Source organism: Symphalangus syndactylus, chromosome 10 (assembly GCF_028878055.3).
Source record: "Symphalangus syndactylus isolate Jambi chromosome 10, NHGRI_mSymSyn1-v2.1_pri, whole genome shotgun sequence".
Lineage (NCBI taxonomy): Eukaryota > Metazoa > Chordata > Mammalia > Primates > Hylobatidae > Symphalangus > Symphalangus syndactylus.
In genome coordinates, this window is record NC_072432.2 from 54,487,942 (window position 1) to 54,504,985 (window position 17,044).

Below are 17,044 nucleotides of genomic sequence, written 5' to 3' on the forward strand. Positions count from 1 at the left end.
TTCTCTGACATGCCCTGGAGACATTTTCCCCATTGTCTTGGTGATTAACATTCAGCTCCTTGTTACTTATGCAAATTTCTGCAGTAGGCTTGAATTTATCCCCAGAAAATGGTTTTCTTCTTTCTATTGTATTGTCAGCCTGCAAATTTTCCAAACTTTTATGTTCTGCTTCCTCTTGAACCCTTTGCTGCTCAGAAATTTCTTCCACCAGATACACTAAATCATCTCTCTTAAGTTCAATGTTCCACAGATCTCTAAGGCAGGGGCAAAACATGCCAGTTTGCCAGTCTCTTTGCTAAAGTATAACCAGAGTCACCTGTGCTCCAGTTCCCAAAACTTTCCTCATCTCCATCTGAGACCACCTCAGCCCAGACTTTATTGTCCATATCACTATCAGCATTTTGGTTAAAGCCATTCAACAAGTTTTTAGGAAGTCCCAAACTTTCCCACATCTTCCTGTCTTCTGAACCCTCCAAGTCTCTAGGAAGTTTCAAACTTTCCCACATTTTCCTGTCTTCTTCTGAGCCCTCCAAACTGTTCCAGCCTCTGCCTGTTACCCAGTTCCAAAGTTACTTTTACATTTTCAGGTATCTTTATAGCAGCACCCCACTCCTGGTACCAAGTTACTGTGTCAGTTCCGTTCTCATGCTGCTATGAAGAAATACCCAAGACTGGGTAATTTACAAAGGAAAAATGTTTAATTGACTTACAGTCAATTACAGGGCTTGGGAGGCTTCAGGAAACTTACATTCATGGCAAAACGGGAAGCAAACGTTATTCTTCACATGGCAGCAGCAAGGAGAAGTGCAGAGTAAAGGAGGGTGGGAGAAACCCCTTATAAAATTATCAGATCTCATGAGAACTCACTCGCTAGCAAAAGAACAGCATGGAGGTAACTGTCCCCACGATTTAATTACCTCCCACTGGGTCTCTCCCACAACACACTATAGGCACTACAGTTATAGGCACTACAGTTCAAGATGAGATTTGGGTAGGGACATAGACAAACTATATCATTCAGGAAAGTGAACTGGTTATTAAAAGAGACTATGTCTTAAATATGCATGCTTATCTATGTGTAATTTAAAGAAACATGTACAATTGAAAGTAAAGTTTGAATAAAAGATATACTCTGCAACCACAAATCAAAAAGAAAAATAAAAGCCATACATGGTGGCTCCCACCTGCAATCTCAGCACTTTGGGAGGCTGAGGCAGGCGATCACTTGAGCCCAGGAGTTCAAGACCAGCCTGGGCAACAGAGTGAGACCCCATCTCTACAAAAAATACAAAAATTAGCCAGGCATGGCAGCACATGCCTGTGGTCCCAATTACTCAGGAGGCTGAGGCAGGAGGATTACCTGAGCCCAAGAAGTTAAGGCTGCAAGTGAGCCAAGACAGTGCCAGTGCCCACTCCAGCCTGGGCAACAGCCAGTGGCATGATCTCTTTTTCCCCTTCCTTGAATACTTCAGTCCTAAAGCCATAGGTGGGCAGAGCAAGATGGGCCTCCACACTGGTGATGGGAAGCACTGGTGGCCCAGAGCAGGATCTGTGCATGGTGGAGCCTGTGCATGGTGAGAACATCCTCAGAGGAGGGCTGCCCAATGCAGGGCATTGGAACCCAAACAGGTGAGGTGACAGAGCCTGCATTAAGTGAGGAGGATATCTTCACTGGGAGGGGAAAGCCTGGTGTGGGGAGGCAAGCCTAGGGCAGTAATGGGAGGATTCACAGGAGGGAGTGGCCCCTCCTATGCAGGGTAAGAAAGGCGTTCATGGAAGGGGGTGGTCCTCCATAAAGTAGACACTAAGTGAGGTGAGGAAGGCATCTACACGGGGAGAGTGCAAAGCCACTGAGACTGGTTACAAGTAAGTAAATATATCAAAGATAGGGAACCAGGCTCCTCACTGTTTGACAGGGGACTTACAAATATAAAGAGGGAGAAAATTAAAATGAACCTGTAATATTGGACTGGAAATGGACAGTATGGGGGAAACCACTCCCATGATTAAATTATCTCCCACCAGGTCCCTCCCACAACACGCGAAAATTATGGGAGCTAGAATTCAAGATGAGATTTGGGCAGGGACGTAGCCAAACCATATCAGATACTTGTGTAGTTTCAAAGTATCTCCCTCCAAAAGACTCATTCACTAATGAATGAGAAAAGAGTAAGTTTACCATGGAAAAGCCAGGCAGACACCCCCTATTATGTGCTGGATTGTGTACCCCCAAAAATTTGTATGTTGAGGTCCTAACTCCCAGTACCTCAAACTGTCACTGTTTGGAGATAGGGCCTTTAAGATGGTGATTAAGGTAGAATGAGGTCATATGCATGGGCCCTAATCCAATATGACTGGTGTTCTTGTAGAGATTAGGACCCAGAAAACACACAGACTGGGGGACAACCGTGTGAGGACACAGCAAGAAGATGAAGTGAAAGGGAAAACCCTTTTTAAAACCATAAGATCTCAAGAGACTTACTACCAATCCAATCACCTCCCACCAGACCCCACCCCCAACATTTAGGATTACAACTGAATATGAGATTTGGGGTAGGGGACACAGCTCCAAACCATATCACCACCTTAATCAAGCACCCAGAGTACTGTGCTTCAGTCATGGGGCAAATCAAAAGTATGCACCTCCTGATAGGAAACAATGAAAAGGGCACTGAGCATCAATCACTTCTTGTTTTTCCTGTCAAAGATGCATAACCTGGAACTAACCATGAGAAAACATCAGAAACATCAAATTAAAGGAACTACTAAAAAAATGCCTTGGCCTGTAATTCTCAAAATTGTTAAGGGCATGAAAGTCAAGGAAGAATTGAGGAATGATAACAAATTTTCCTGTTCTTTGGCAAATATTGATCAAGCTTATAGTGTGGCGGGGGTGTGTAAAACTAACAAATAATGTTCAAAAATAAGTACTAATGGGAAAAAAGCAGGATAGGGGGATAGGGAGTGGCAGGGGCTGTTCTTTTAGGTGGGATGGCCAGGGAAGTCCTGTGAGGAGAGGATATTTTGGCAGACAAATGAAGAAAAAGGAGTTTTGCAAATATCTAGGGGATCATTCCAAGCTGAAGTAGCAAGTGCCAAGGCCCTGAGCATAAAAATTCATAGTGGTTTCAAAAAAGAACAAAAAGGCCAGAGTACTGCAGGAAGTTGAGCCAGGGAAAGCATGATAGAAATCAGGATAGAAGACTGGTCAGTGGTCAGATTGTTTCAAGGCTTCAAATACTGGGGTAAGGAATTTAATCTTTATCCTCTGTGTAATGGGAAGCTACTGAAGAGTTCTGAAAGTGGGAGCAAAATGATTCAATTTATGAGTTGAAATTATCACACTAGCTTCTATTTACCAAACAGACTATTTGGGGAACAAGAGAAGAGACAGGGAGATCCATTAGAAGAGTTACTATAGCCCAGTAAGAAATGATGATGGCTTGGGCTAGGGTGGTGATGCTGGGGAAGTGGTAAGTGGCTCCAAAATAAGAACATGGGGTATTTAGGAGTCAAAAAGGTCTGCGATTATAAATGACCCTCTCCTATTTGGTTTTGTTTTGTTTTGTTTTCTCCAGGGTATGGGGATTGGGAAGGGCAGTACATGTACAGAACAAGGAATCACCTGCACATTTCCTGACTTCACTGGAGAGCACTTAGTCATTCTCCAAGGCACACTCATGTCCTCCCTTCTACACATCTTCCACCCAACATTAATCACTTCTCCACACTCCCACAGCACTTTGTTCTTGGGCTGGAAAACAGGACCTCGCCACTTCCTCTTGTGGTTAGTGGTGTTTGTCTCCACTTCCAGATTTTTCTAAGCTCCTGAACGGCAAGTTCCTGTCTTGGGCAGCAAAGAGCCTCAGGACTAACAGAGCCTGAATTATAGTATGCATTTTATAAAATATGTGTAAATGTCTAAAGAGGATAACTGTTCAACAGAAGCAGTTTCCAAAGAGAGCTATTGGACCAAGGAATTTACTAGGTGAAGCTATGGTATTTCATTCATCACTCCATCGATTAACCAAAAATCTGGAGAACTGACTGGATAGAACTTGATTTCCAAAGTCATTTCTCTGCCTATGCTAAAAAAATTGTGGTTCTGCAGGAATAGTTTCAGAACCTGCCTTACAAACAACAGCACTGAAAATTCCTTCCAGTTAGGAAGTTTGACAGGTTCACTTGTGCTTAATTTAGCAACAGACATCAGGGCTGCCTGTATCAAAGAATGATTGCAATGAAAAACAGGCTTTGAACCAAGGTCAACCCCACAGGTGACTCAGCACATGAGCACTGTCACGTGTGCATTCCATAGATGTCAGCTCCACTCCCGGCTCCTAGTCACAGAGCTTGATTCCATTGACACTATACTTCAGTTGTAAAGGAAGTATACTTTTCTGTAAACTCTTTCAAAAGAATGCTTAGGCATTTACTATCCCATACTTACATGAAAAATGTTCAAAGCCACTCTAAATCCCCTATGATGTTTTCATCCAAACATGTTTCTTGATTTTGTTTTTATTTTCCACCTGCTTCAGTGGATTTCCATAGCCCAGAGTTTTTGTCTTTGTCATTGCTGTGTCCTCAGACCGAGAACAGTATAGGAATTGTAAGCACCAAATATAGGTGTTTTCCTTTATAAAGCTAGAGAAACAATGATTTGAAAACTTGCCCAACTCTAACCTGTGATCCCTAATTTATTTGTGTAATCAGCAAGGATATATCTTAACTGAGCCAAGACATACAATTGTCAAAGTTTCTCAAAAAAGTTTAAATTCACCTATTTGTATAAGAAATATATATATTTCACCTTGAGAGGAGACTAACTGGTTCTGCTCTTTCAGCTATCCACTCCCTGATCACAGCTTAGAGGGCAAACAGATTTGAAATGTTTTAGGTCACCAAGATAGAGTATACATTTTTTATTCTCAGAGTTCCCCAGGACATCTTTTTCAGACATACAGCCAAGAGGCCAGCAAGTGGCCAGAATTACTATTTGCGTCTCACAACAGCAGGGAGTGCTCATAACAGGAATTTATGACCATGGAGGGCCATCGAAAGCCTTGATGGGATCCTCAGCCTAGGCTGTAACATGTGCAGCCTGAAAACTCACCACCCACCCACAATGCCAAGAACACCACTGACCTGGTGGCTTCTTTCAGCTGACTTCCTGCTGTCGGGTTTTTGTATTCTCCACCGACACCAAAATCTTCCAGTTTTCCCTGTTAGTCCAGATCTCCTATAAATCACTTTATCTTACAAAAACTTTCAGCAAAACATTTAATTTGCAAATGAACAGTAATGATTCTAAAGGAGAGGCTTTTCTCCTTATATTTAAATAATGGCTTTAATTTAGAGTAAAACACTCAGAGAAACTTCTTTTTAAATTTAAAGTTGTCTCCTTCTAGAACTTTTATTTTTAGCAACAAGTACACACTCTCTTCCTATATGATAAAAGAAAATGATTTTGAATGCTTCCGTAACTAGCAAGAAAGTTAGGACTACTCAAGTCAAAGACTAAAGGAAGATCAGTTCCCAGAGAAAAAAGCAAAGCAGAGAGCCCAGCAGTTGTCATTTACTTTGCAGGCATTGGCTGAACCAGGCAAACTCTAGCATTGGTTTCTAGAGCCTTAAGGGCCTAAGGGACAAAAAACAAAATTGAAGTCCTGCCCAAGATGGAAAGTCTAACTAGAGTCTTCCTTTGAAGGTGAAATATCAAAGGACTATAACCTCTGTGTAAGGGTAAAGTAGAAAGGGCCAGGTGCAGTGGCTCACGCCTGTAATCCCAGCACTTTGAGAGGCTGAGGCAGGCAGACCAGCTGAGGTCAAGAGTTCAAGACCAGCCTGATCCACATGGAGAAACCCCGTCTCTACCCCAAAAAAATACAAAATTAGCCGGGCATGGTGGCGCACGCCTGTAATCCCAGCTACTCTGGAGGCTGAGGCAGGAGAATCGCTTGAACCTGGGAGGCATAGGTTCCGGTGAGCCGAGATCATGCCATTGCACTGTAGCCTGGGGAGCAAGAGGGAAAACTCCATCTCAAAAAAAAAAGAAATCATCCATCCTCCACTCTCAAATGGAAGCAAGGTAAATTGCTTGTGTCAAACCTTACTGCTAAGTGAAAGGGAAAAATAACTTTCCCCTAAAGATTTAAAACCAATTGGCAATTAACAAGAATGAATTACTTATAAACACAACATGGATTTATCTAAAAATAGTACACAGATCATTCAAAACCACAATGGCTCACATTTGGATTTACAGGCTAAATTCTCACTATTTCCATAGCCCAGTAACCTCAAGCCAATAATACAGTTTAAAGTAGTACCAGATTGATAGTGCCCTAGAGCTGGGGTGAGCAAATCATATCAGGTGAAGAAACAGATAGTAAACATTTCAGGCTTTGTGGGCCATGCAGGTCACTATAGTAGCTACTCAACTTTGCTTTTGTCATGCAAAAGCAGCTATAGGCAATATATAAACAAATGCTGTCTTCCAATAAAATTGTATTTACAAAAACAGACAGAGGGCAGGATTTGGCCTACAAGCTTTGGTTTGCTGATCCCTGCTCTCCAGGTCTAAGAGAGGATAAAATTCCAAAGATGATAATTATGAAAATTCTCTAAACACACAAAGACTGTATGAACAAGAAGCAGCAGAAAAGATAGACCCAGACCCTCAAAAGATATAAGATTTTGGAGTTCTTGGGAAAAACATAAAATCAATAAGCATGAGATACTTCAAAACTATGTGAGAGTAATCACATTTGAAAAAGAATTAGTTATAACTCTTACAAATGAGAAATAAGGCTGGGCGCAGTGGCTAACGCCTGTAATCCCAACACTTTGGGAGGCTGAGGCAGGCGGATCACCTGAGGTCAGGAGTTCGAGACCAGTCTGGTCAACATGGCAAAACCCTGTCTCTACTAAAAATACAAAAAAAAATTAGCTGGAGGTGGTGGTACACGCCTGTAATCCCAGCTACTCAGGAGGCTGAGGCAGGAGAATCGCTTGAATCCAGGAGGTGGAGGTTGCAGTGAGCCAAGATTGTGCCACTGCTCTCCAGCCTGGGTGACAGACGGAGACTCAGTCTCATAAAAAAAAAAAAAAAAAGGGAAATAAAGGACATCAACAAAATGGCTGACTAGAGTTGCCTGCACATATCCCTCCCAACAAAAAACAACCAAAACAACAAATAAACAACTAACATTCAACTGTAGTATCTGAGGGACAGCACTGGAGCGCAGAAAGGGACTGGTGAAATCCCTGTGGAGCACAGAAGCCCAGGATGTCAGCAAAAAGAGGGCAGCAAGGCACCCTGCCCCTGCCACCCCATCTTTCCCATTGAGATTGGCTCAGATCCAGGAGGGACTTCCCCATATGGGGAAAAGGTAAGCAGAAGGCCCCCACCTGCCCAAACTGCCACTGCAGATTCCTGTAGTACTTACTATAGGAGAATCCCACAGTCCTTAAAAGCCCTTAGCCCAGTTTGGGGAGCTGCTTGGAATTAACTGCATTACTCCAGAGTAGGAACACAAGGTCCCCACCCCAATCAACCCCTGTGAGCCAAGTTACTGCAGCAGTGTGCCATCTTGAAATTGGAATCACTGCTAGAGTCTACCCTGCTCTGGGGTCCAGCAGCCACTGCATGTCTCCAGCCTTGAGTCTCTGCCATTATTTTACTAAGTCCACACAGGTGGCTGCAATACCACAATGCTGTGTGCATGGGACCAGGAACAGCCATGACTTCAGCACTGCACAGCAGGAAAGCCAACCCTTGGCTGGCTGAACTAAATAGTCCAATGGACCTTCCCCCAGAAAGTCCCCCTTCTTGGCACTCCCTACCAAAGAAACAGCCTGACAAACCTGCCCCTGAGACAAGCCACCGAACTACTGCACACCCATGTCCCAGCTGGAGAAGCAACAAGGTGAACCCACCTCCAGCAGAAACATTCCTGGTGGACCCACCCCCAGGTCCACCAAGCATCTGTGTCCCCACACCCATGGCCAACAAAACTGCATGGAAAATTCACCCCCAGCAAGCCAGTCACCAAACCAACCAACCCACTGCACACTTATTCCTCTGGCCAGAGAAAAAGCTCAATGGTCCCATCCCCGCAAAGATGCACCACTGCCACCATAGATTCTCACAGCCTAGGCCACTGAGGTACTCGCAAAGGTCATTAACGTGGATTATAGCCAAAGAATCTTAACAGATTAACAGACTACACTACTGTGTCCACCCAGAACCAAGGCCAACTCAACTTACGCATTGACACCATATGACTCACCTACAGGAATGACTCTCCTTACCAAAGGTACTCCATAAAATTGGAAGAGACAATTGTTTCAGCAGATACACAGGTATCAACATAGAGATACAAGAAAATGAAAATGCAAGGAAACATTATGCCTCCAAAGGAACATAATAATTCTCCAATACCAGCCACTCCCCCCTCGGCAAAAAAAAATGTACAAGATGCCAACAAAGAAATTCAAAAAAATGAGTTTAAGAAAATTTGGTGAGATGCAAGTGGTTACATATAGACAATTCAACAAAATCAGGAAAACACTTCGTGATTTGAATAAGAAATTTAACAAAGAGATAGATAGAATAAAAGAAACAAACAGAAATCATAGAGCTTAAGAATTCAGTGAATGAAATAAAAAATACAACTGAGACCTTCAACAAAAGAACAGAGCAAGCAGAAGAATTTCTAAACTTGAAGACAGGTCTTTTGATATGACCCAGGCAGACAACAACAAAAACAGAAGAATAAAACAGAATAAAGAAAGACTACAGGATTTACAGGGCATCATAAAGCAAAATAAAAATTCACATTATGAGAATTTCAAAAGGAGAAGCATGTAAGTTCATTTTGCATTGCTATAAAGAAATACCTGAGGCTGGGTCATTTATAAAGAAAAGGGGTTTATTGCTGTAAAAGAAGCATGATACCTGCATCTACTTCTGGTGACAACCTCAAGAAGCTTTTACTCATGGTGGAAGGCAAGGGGAGCCAGCACGTCACATGGTGAGAGAGGAAGCAAGACAGCAATGGGAAGAGTGCCATGCCTTAAACAACCAGCTCTTGTATGAACTAATAGAGTAAGAACTCGTTCATTACCATGGGAAGGGGACCAAGCCATCATTCATTACCACGGGAAGGGGACGAAGCCATTCATGAGGGATCACCCCCACTAACCAGACACCTTCCAATAGGCCCCACCTCCAACATTAGTGGGGATGGGTCACATTTCAACATGAAATTTGGGAAAGACAAATATCCAAACTATAGCAAGAAGAGATGGGAAAATACATAGAAAACCTATTTCATAAATTAATAGCTCAAAACTTCCAAGGTCTTGGGAGGGATAGACACATCCAGATCCAAGGAACTCAGAGATTCCCAAATAGATTCAACCCAAAAAGGTTCTCTGCAAGGTGCATATAGTCAAATTGTCAGAAGTCAAAGACAAAGAGAATTCTAAAAACAGCAAGAGAAAAATGTCAAGTCACATATAAGGGAATTTCCATCAGACTAATAGCATAGTTATCGGCAGAAACCTTACAGGGCAAAGAAAATAAGGCAACATAGTTAAAGCGCATTAAGAAAAAAAAAAAAAAAAACTGCCAGCCAAGAACACTATACCCAGGAAAGCTATCCTTGAAAAATGAAGTCCACAAACCCTTTCCCAGACAAGCAAAAACTGAGGGAATTCATCAACACTAGGCTTGCCCTTAAAGTAAATGCTTAAGGGAGTTCTACATCTGGAAGCAAAAGAACAGTAACTACCATCATGAAAACACATGAAAGAACATGAAAGCATAAAACTCACTGATACACCAGATATACAAAGGAGAAAGAGAAATAAATCAAATCTTATCACCACATAAAACCACCAAACTTCAAAGATAAATGATAAAAGAGAAAGAAAAGAACTATACAAAGGGGCTACACAAAGCAATTAGTAAACAATGGACAAGATAACAGGAATAAAGTCCTCACCTGTCAATAATAATCTTGAACTTAAACAGATTAAATCCCCTAATCAAAAGATATAAACTGGCTGAATGGATTTTTTAAATGACCCAACCATATACTGTCTACAAGAAACTCACTTCACCTGTAAAATACACATAAACCAAAAGTGAAGGGATAGAAAAAGACATTCCACACAGAAACCAAAAGTGGGCAGGAATAGCTATAGTTATATCTGATAAAATAGGCATTAGGTAAAAAAGCTATTTTAAAAAAAGGGACAAAGGGCCAGCCATGGTGGCTCACGCATGTAATCTCAGCACTTTGGGAGGCTGAGGCAGGTGGATCACGAGGTCAAGAGATCAAGATCATCCTGGCCAACATGGTAAAACCCCATCTCTACTAAAAATACAAAAATTAGCTGGGCATGGTGGTGCATGCCTGTAATCCCAGCTACTCAGGAAGCTGAGGCAGGAGAATCGCTTGAATCCGGGAGTCAAAGTTTGCAATGAGCCAAGCGCACCGCTGCACACCAGCCTGGCAACAGAGCGAGACTCCGTCTTAAAAAAAAAAAAAAAAAAAAGACAAAGAAGGTTATTATTTACTGATAAATGGATAAATTTTGCAACAGGATATAACAATTATAAATGTATAGGTACCCAACACTAGAGTACACAGATCTAAAAGGAGAGATAGACTCCAATAAAATAATAGTTGGGGACTTCAAGACCCCACTCTCAGCGTTGAAGAGATCATCTAGGCAGAAAATCAACAAAGAAACATCCAATTTAAACATACTACAACCAAAAGACTTAACAGACATTAACAACATTTCATTCAACAGCTGTAAAATACATATTCTTCTCATCAGCACATGGAACATTCTCTATGACTGACCATACATTAGGCCACAAAAAAAGTCTCAACAAACTTTTAAAAACCAAATCTCATCTAGCATCTTTTCTAACCACAATGGAACAAAACTAAAAATCAATAACAAGAGGAACTTTAGAAGCTGTACAAATACATGGAAATTAAACGACATGCACCTGAATGACCAATGAGTGAATGATGAAATTAAGGAGAAAATTTAAAAATTTATTTAAACAAATAAAAATGGAAACACAACACCCAAAACCTATAGGATACAGCAAAAGCAGTATTAAGAGGGAAGTTTGCATCAGTAAACACATACATCAAAAAAAGTAGAAAGATTTCAAATAAATAACAATGCACCCCAAGGAACTAGAAAAGCAAGAACAAACCAAACCCAAAATTAGTAGAAGAAAATAAATAATAATATCGGAGCAAATATAAATGAAATTGAGACCAAGAAATGCAAAAAAAAATTGATGAAACAAAGAGCTGCTTTTTTGAAACAATAAACAAAATTTGAAAAGGAATAGCTAGACTAAGAAAAAAGAGAAAAAACCCAAATATATAAAATCAGAAGTGAAAAAAATAGACATTACAACTGATAGCACAGAAATACAAAGGATCATTAGAGACCATTATGAACAACTCTACTTCCTAACTTCTGTTAGAAAAACCTGACAGAAATGGATAAATTTCTGGACACATACCACCTACCGAGACTGAACCAAGAAGAAATGAAAAACCTGAACAGAACAATTACAAGTAATCAGATTGAACCAGTAATAAAACATCTCCCAATAAAGAAAAGACCAGGTACAAATGACTTCACTCCTGAATCCTACAAAATTATTTAAAAAGAACTAATATCAATGCTTCTCAAACTATTCCAAAAAGTTGAAATGGAGAGAATTCTTCCAAAATCATTGTATGAGGCCAGCATTGCTCTGATAATAAAACCAAAGTCACAATAAAAAATAGAAAAGTATAGGCCAAAATATCTGATGAACAAAAATCCAAAAATCCTCAACAAATACTAGCAGACCAAATTCAAGAGCACATAAAAAATATACACCATGATCAAGTTGGATTTATCCCAGGAATGCAAAGATGGCTCAATATATGCAAATTCATAAATGTGATACATCACATCAACAGAATGAAAAACAAAAACCATATGATTTTTGAAGAAAAAGAACAAAGCTGTAGGCATCACACTACCTGACTTCAAAATATGCTACAAAACTATATTGACCAAAACAGCATGATACTGACATAAAAAGAAAAATAGACCAATGAAACAGAATAGACAATGCAGAAATAAATCCATGTACTTATAGCCAACTGATTTTTTATAAAGATGCCAAAAACATTCAATGAGAAAAAGACAGTATCTTCAATAAATGGTACTGGAAAAACTAGATATCCATGTGCAGAAAAATGAGACTAGATCCTTAGTATAAAAATCAACTCAACACAGATTAAAGACTTAAATGAAAAACCCAAAAAAATGAAACCACTAGAAGAAAACAGAGGGAATGTTTCAGAACATTGGTCTTCTTTAAAAACTATGAAACTACTAGAAGAAAATAGGAGAAATGCTTCAGGACATTGTTCTGAGCAAAAAATTTATGAATTAGACCTTAAAAGCACAGGAAACAAACACAAAAATAAACAAATGGAATCATATATAAATAAAATGCTTCTGCACAATACAGAAAACAATAAATGGATTAAAGAGACAACCTGCAGAATGGGAAAAGATTTTTGCAGACTAATCATCTGACAAGGGATTTTTTTTTTTTTTTGAGCAGGGTCTCACTGTCACCCAGGCTAGAGTGCAGTGATCATAGCTCACTGCATCTTCAAACTTCTGAGCTCAAGTGATCCTTCTGCTTCAGCCTTCCAAGTAGCTAGAACTACAGATATGCACCACCATACCCAGCTGATACAAAAAAAAAATTGTAGAGACGGGGTCTCACTGTGTTGCCCAGGATGATCTCAAATTCCTGGCCTCAAGCTATTCTCTCACCTCCACCTCTCAAAATGTGATTACAGGCGTGAGCCACTGCACCTAGCCACTGACAAGAGATTAATATCCAGAACATATAGGGAACTAAAAAAACTCAATAGCAAAATAATAATAATAATCTGATTTTAAAATGGGCAAATGATCTGAATAGACATCTCTCAAAAGAAGACATGCAAATGATCAAGTTTACAAAAGATGTTCAACATCATTAATCATCAAGGAAATGCAAATCAAACCCACAATGAGATAGTATCTCACCCCAGTTAGAATGGCTATTATCAAAAAGACAAAAAACAACAAATGCTGGCAAAGGTCCAGAGAAAGGGGGACTCTTATACTCTGTTGGTGAAGATGTAAATTAGGACAGCTATTATAGGAAACAGTATGGATGTTCCTCAAAAACTAAAAATAGCACCACCATATGACATGGCAATCCCAGTACTGAGTATTTATCCATAGGAAAGAAAATCAGAATGTCAAAGAGATATCTGCATTGTCCTGTTTATTACAGCACTATTCACAGTAGCCAAGATATGGAATAAACCTGTGTCTATCAACAGATGGATGGATAAAGTAAATGTGGTGTATATACACAATGGAATACTATTCTGCCATAAAAAGAATGAAACCCTGTCACTCACAGCAACATGGCTGAGGCTGTAGAACATTAATGGTTAGTGAAATTAGCCAAGCACAGAAAGATAAATACCATATGTTCTCACTCATATGTCGACGCTCAAAAATTTGATCTCATAGGAGTAGAAAGTAGAATAGTGATTACTAAAGGCTGAGACGGATAGGAGGGAGGGGAGTATAGGGAGAGATTGGTTCACAGATACAAAATTATAGACAGATAAGTGGAATAAATTCTAGTGTTCTATATAGCATTGTAGGTGGCTAGAGTTAACAATGTTAACAATTTATTATATATTTTCTTTTTTTTTTTTTTTTTTGAGACAGTCTCACTCTGTTGCCCAGGCTGGAGTGCAGTGGTGCGATCTCGGCTCACTGCAACCTCCGCCTCCCGAGTTCAAGTGATTCTCCTGCCTCAGCCTCCCAAGTAACTGGAATTACAGGTGTACGGCATCATGCCCAGCTAATTTTTGTATTTTTAGTAGAGACGGCGTTTCACCATGTTGGCCAGGCTGGTCTCGAACTCCTGATCTCCAGTGATCTGCCCACCTCAGCCTCCCAAAGTGCTATGGTTACAGGCATGAGCCACCATGCCCGGCTTATTGTATATTTTCAAATCGCTGGAAGACAGGATTTTGAATGTTTCCAATATAAAGAAACGGTAAATGTTTAAGGTGATGGATTTGCTAATTATCTTGATCACTACACATTGTACACATGTATCAAAATACCACACTGTACCTCATAAATATGTACAATTATCTATCAATTAAGAATAATTTAAAAGTAGGTATGCTAAGGCTGATGTTGCAAATATCAACAGAGTCTAATTAAAACTTTCAGAAATTATGTGCCATTAGTTCATTATATAAGCTCCCAAAGTTTTCACAAGCCACAAATTAACTGAAATATTACTTAACGTTCCACATTTAGTATGAATAGCCTGATGATATATTTTGCAATTTCTTGATTTTCCTTACATTTTGGGCACAGCCACCATACATGAGGAAAGAAAACAACAAAACCAAAGGAAAGCCCTTTCCCTAGACTGTCCAATTTTGAAAAATAGGCCTGCAGGACAGTGTTGTGGATGACTTAAATTATTTTATGTGGGAACAAGTGCTGATTCTGAAGGAAAAGACACAGGATTGAGAAGTTACAATCTATCACCTATAAAAAGGGGTATGAATATAAAGGATTATAAATCATGCTGCTATAAAGACACATGCACACGTATGTTTATTGTGGCACTATTCACAATAGCAAAGACTTGGAACCAACCCAAATGTCCAACAATGATAGACTGGATTAACAAAATGTGGCACATATACACCATGGAATACTATGCAGCCATAAAAAATGATGAGTTCATGTCCTTTGTAGGGACATGGATGAAGCTGGAAACCATCATTCTCAGCAAACTATCGCAAGGACAAAAAACCAAACACCACATGTTCTCACTCATAGGTGGGAATTGAACAATGGGAACACATGGACACAGGAAGGGGAACATCACACACTGGGGCCTGTTGTGGGGTGGGGGGAGGGGGGAGGGATAGCATTAGGAGATATACCTAATGCTAAATGACGAGTTAATGGGTGCAGCACACCAACGTGGCACATGTGTACATATGTAACAAACCTGCACGTTGTGCACACGTACCCTAAAACTTAAAGTATAATTTAAAAAAGGGGGTATGAATATGAACTGAGCTAATAAAGACATATGGCAAGTAGAAGACATTATGAGCCAATCACCAATGCTTGCTAACAGCAGTAGTAATAATAATAAATATTTACTGAGCATTAAAAAAGGAATGTGTAATAAAAAAATAGAATTGGCCAGGTGCAGTGGCTCACGCATGTAATCCCAGTACTTTGGGAGGCCAAGACGGGCGGATCGCCTGAGGTCAGGGATTTGAGACCAGCTTGGCCAACATGGCGAAACCTCGTCTCTATTAAAACTACAAAAATTAGCTGGGCATGGTGGCACATGTCTGTAATCCCAGCTACTTGGGAGGCCGAGGCAGGAGAATCACTTGAACCTGGAAGGCGGAGTTTGCAGTGAGCCGAGATTGCACCACTGCACCCCAGCCTGAACAAGAGTGAGAGTCCATCTCAAAAAATAAAGAAAATGTTTTGTTTTATGACTCTGTATCCCATTAATCCCATTATCTTAACTTTTTTTTTTTTTAAATCATAGCTAGTATCAATCCACTAGAAACAGCTGTCAAAAAACAAAAGCAAACACACAGCTTTTGTGAAGATACTTATTAGGGCCCCTAGCAATATCAATCCCAGATCCCAGCCTTGCCCCCCACAGTCCCCACAACACCCTTCCCCACTTCCCTCCACCCCACCTCCACCCCCAGCCTATCCTCCTATCATAACCTACCCTTTTCTATCATGAAGCAGTTTAGGTTAATAGTGCCACATTGAAGGAAAAAAAACAAAAAACCTGAGAGCAGCTTTGGCCAAGAAGCAGTCCTCATGACTACAATACATTATTTGTACTCACAAGAAACCAACAATCCTTATCATGTAGGTTAAAATACCAACATGGCACATGTATACATATGTAACAAACCTGCACGTTGTGCACATGTACCCTATAACTTAAAGTACAATAAAAAATCAACAGAATGTGCAAACTGCAACATATGCACTGGGATCATGCAAATCACCAAGACAAAGATGGCTATGCCTTGGAAAGTCTGTTGACGCAAGAAAACTTCCCCTGAGACTGTTCTTTGCCCTAGAGTGGTATCTGAAACCATTTCCCCTGCGCTCCGGGTATTTTTACTGTTTCACACATGGCTGCTCATCCAGTCCCAGAATGTGGTATATTTTAGAAACCCTTGGCATTCCTAGAACCTGCTGTCTATAAATACGACCGCAGGACAAAGAATTGAAATAAAAATAGGGCAACCTCGAGGCTCAATTAATGAATGCATGCAAGAGTTCGATGAAAGGTCTTACTTATCTGATGAGATTTTTCTACCAAATCCTGCCTTCCCTTCATATTGCCTTACAATTAGGGAAGACTCAGGAAAACTAAACTCTGGACACAGTATTTCTAAAGTGGGTACGGAATAATATTAGGGAAAGCAAACATAAAAGGAGTTCTAAGGAGCATACGTTAAATCTGAGCAATATCAGCTTTCCAAAAACATGGTTTCAACAACATGGCAATTCCTCAAGCAACCCGAAACCTAGTTGTGTAAATCAGACCTACAAGACAAAAGTTCAGATTGAGACACTGTTAGGTTATCTAGTGAATACACGATAGCATTATTATTTTTACAGTGCTCTTGGAAAGATACACTTGTCTGAGAACTGGGCTAATGAAATATATTTGTTAATTCAAGCCATAATTAACATAGAATTTAAAAAAAAAATTGCACTCCTTTTTCTGAGGAAAAAAATTAAGACAAAAAGTCACCCAACATACATATTTGGATTTGCTAATTTTCAGTCAAGATCACTCCTAATAGAGTTTGTGGGGCAAAATTTCACCAAA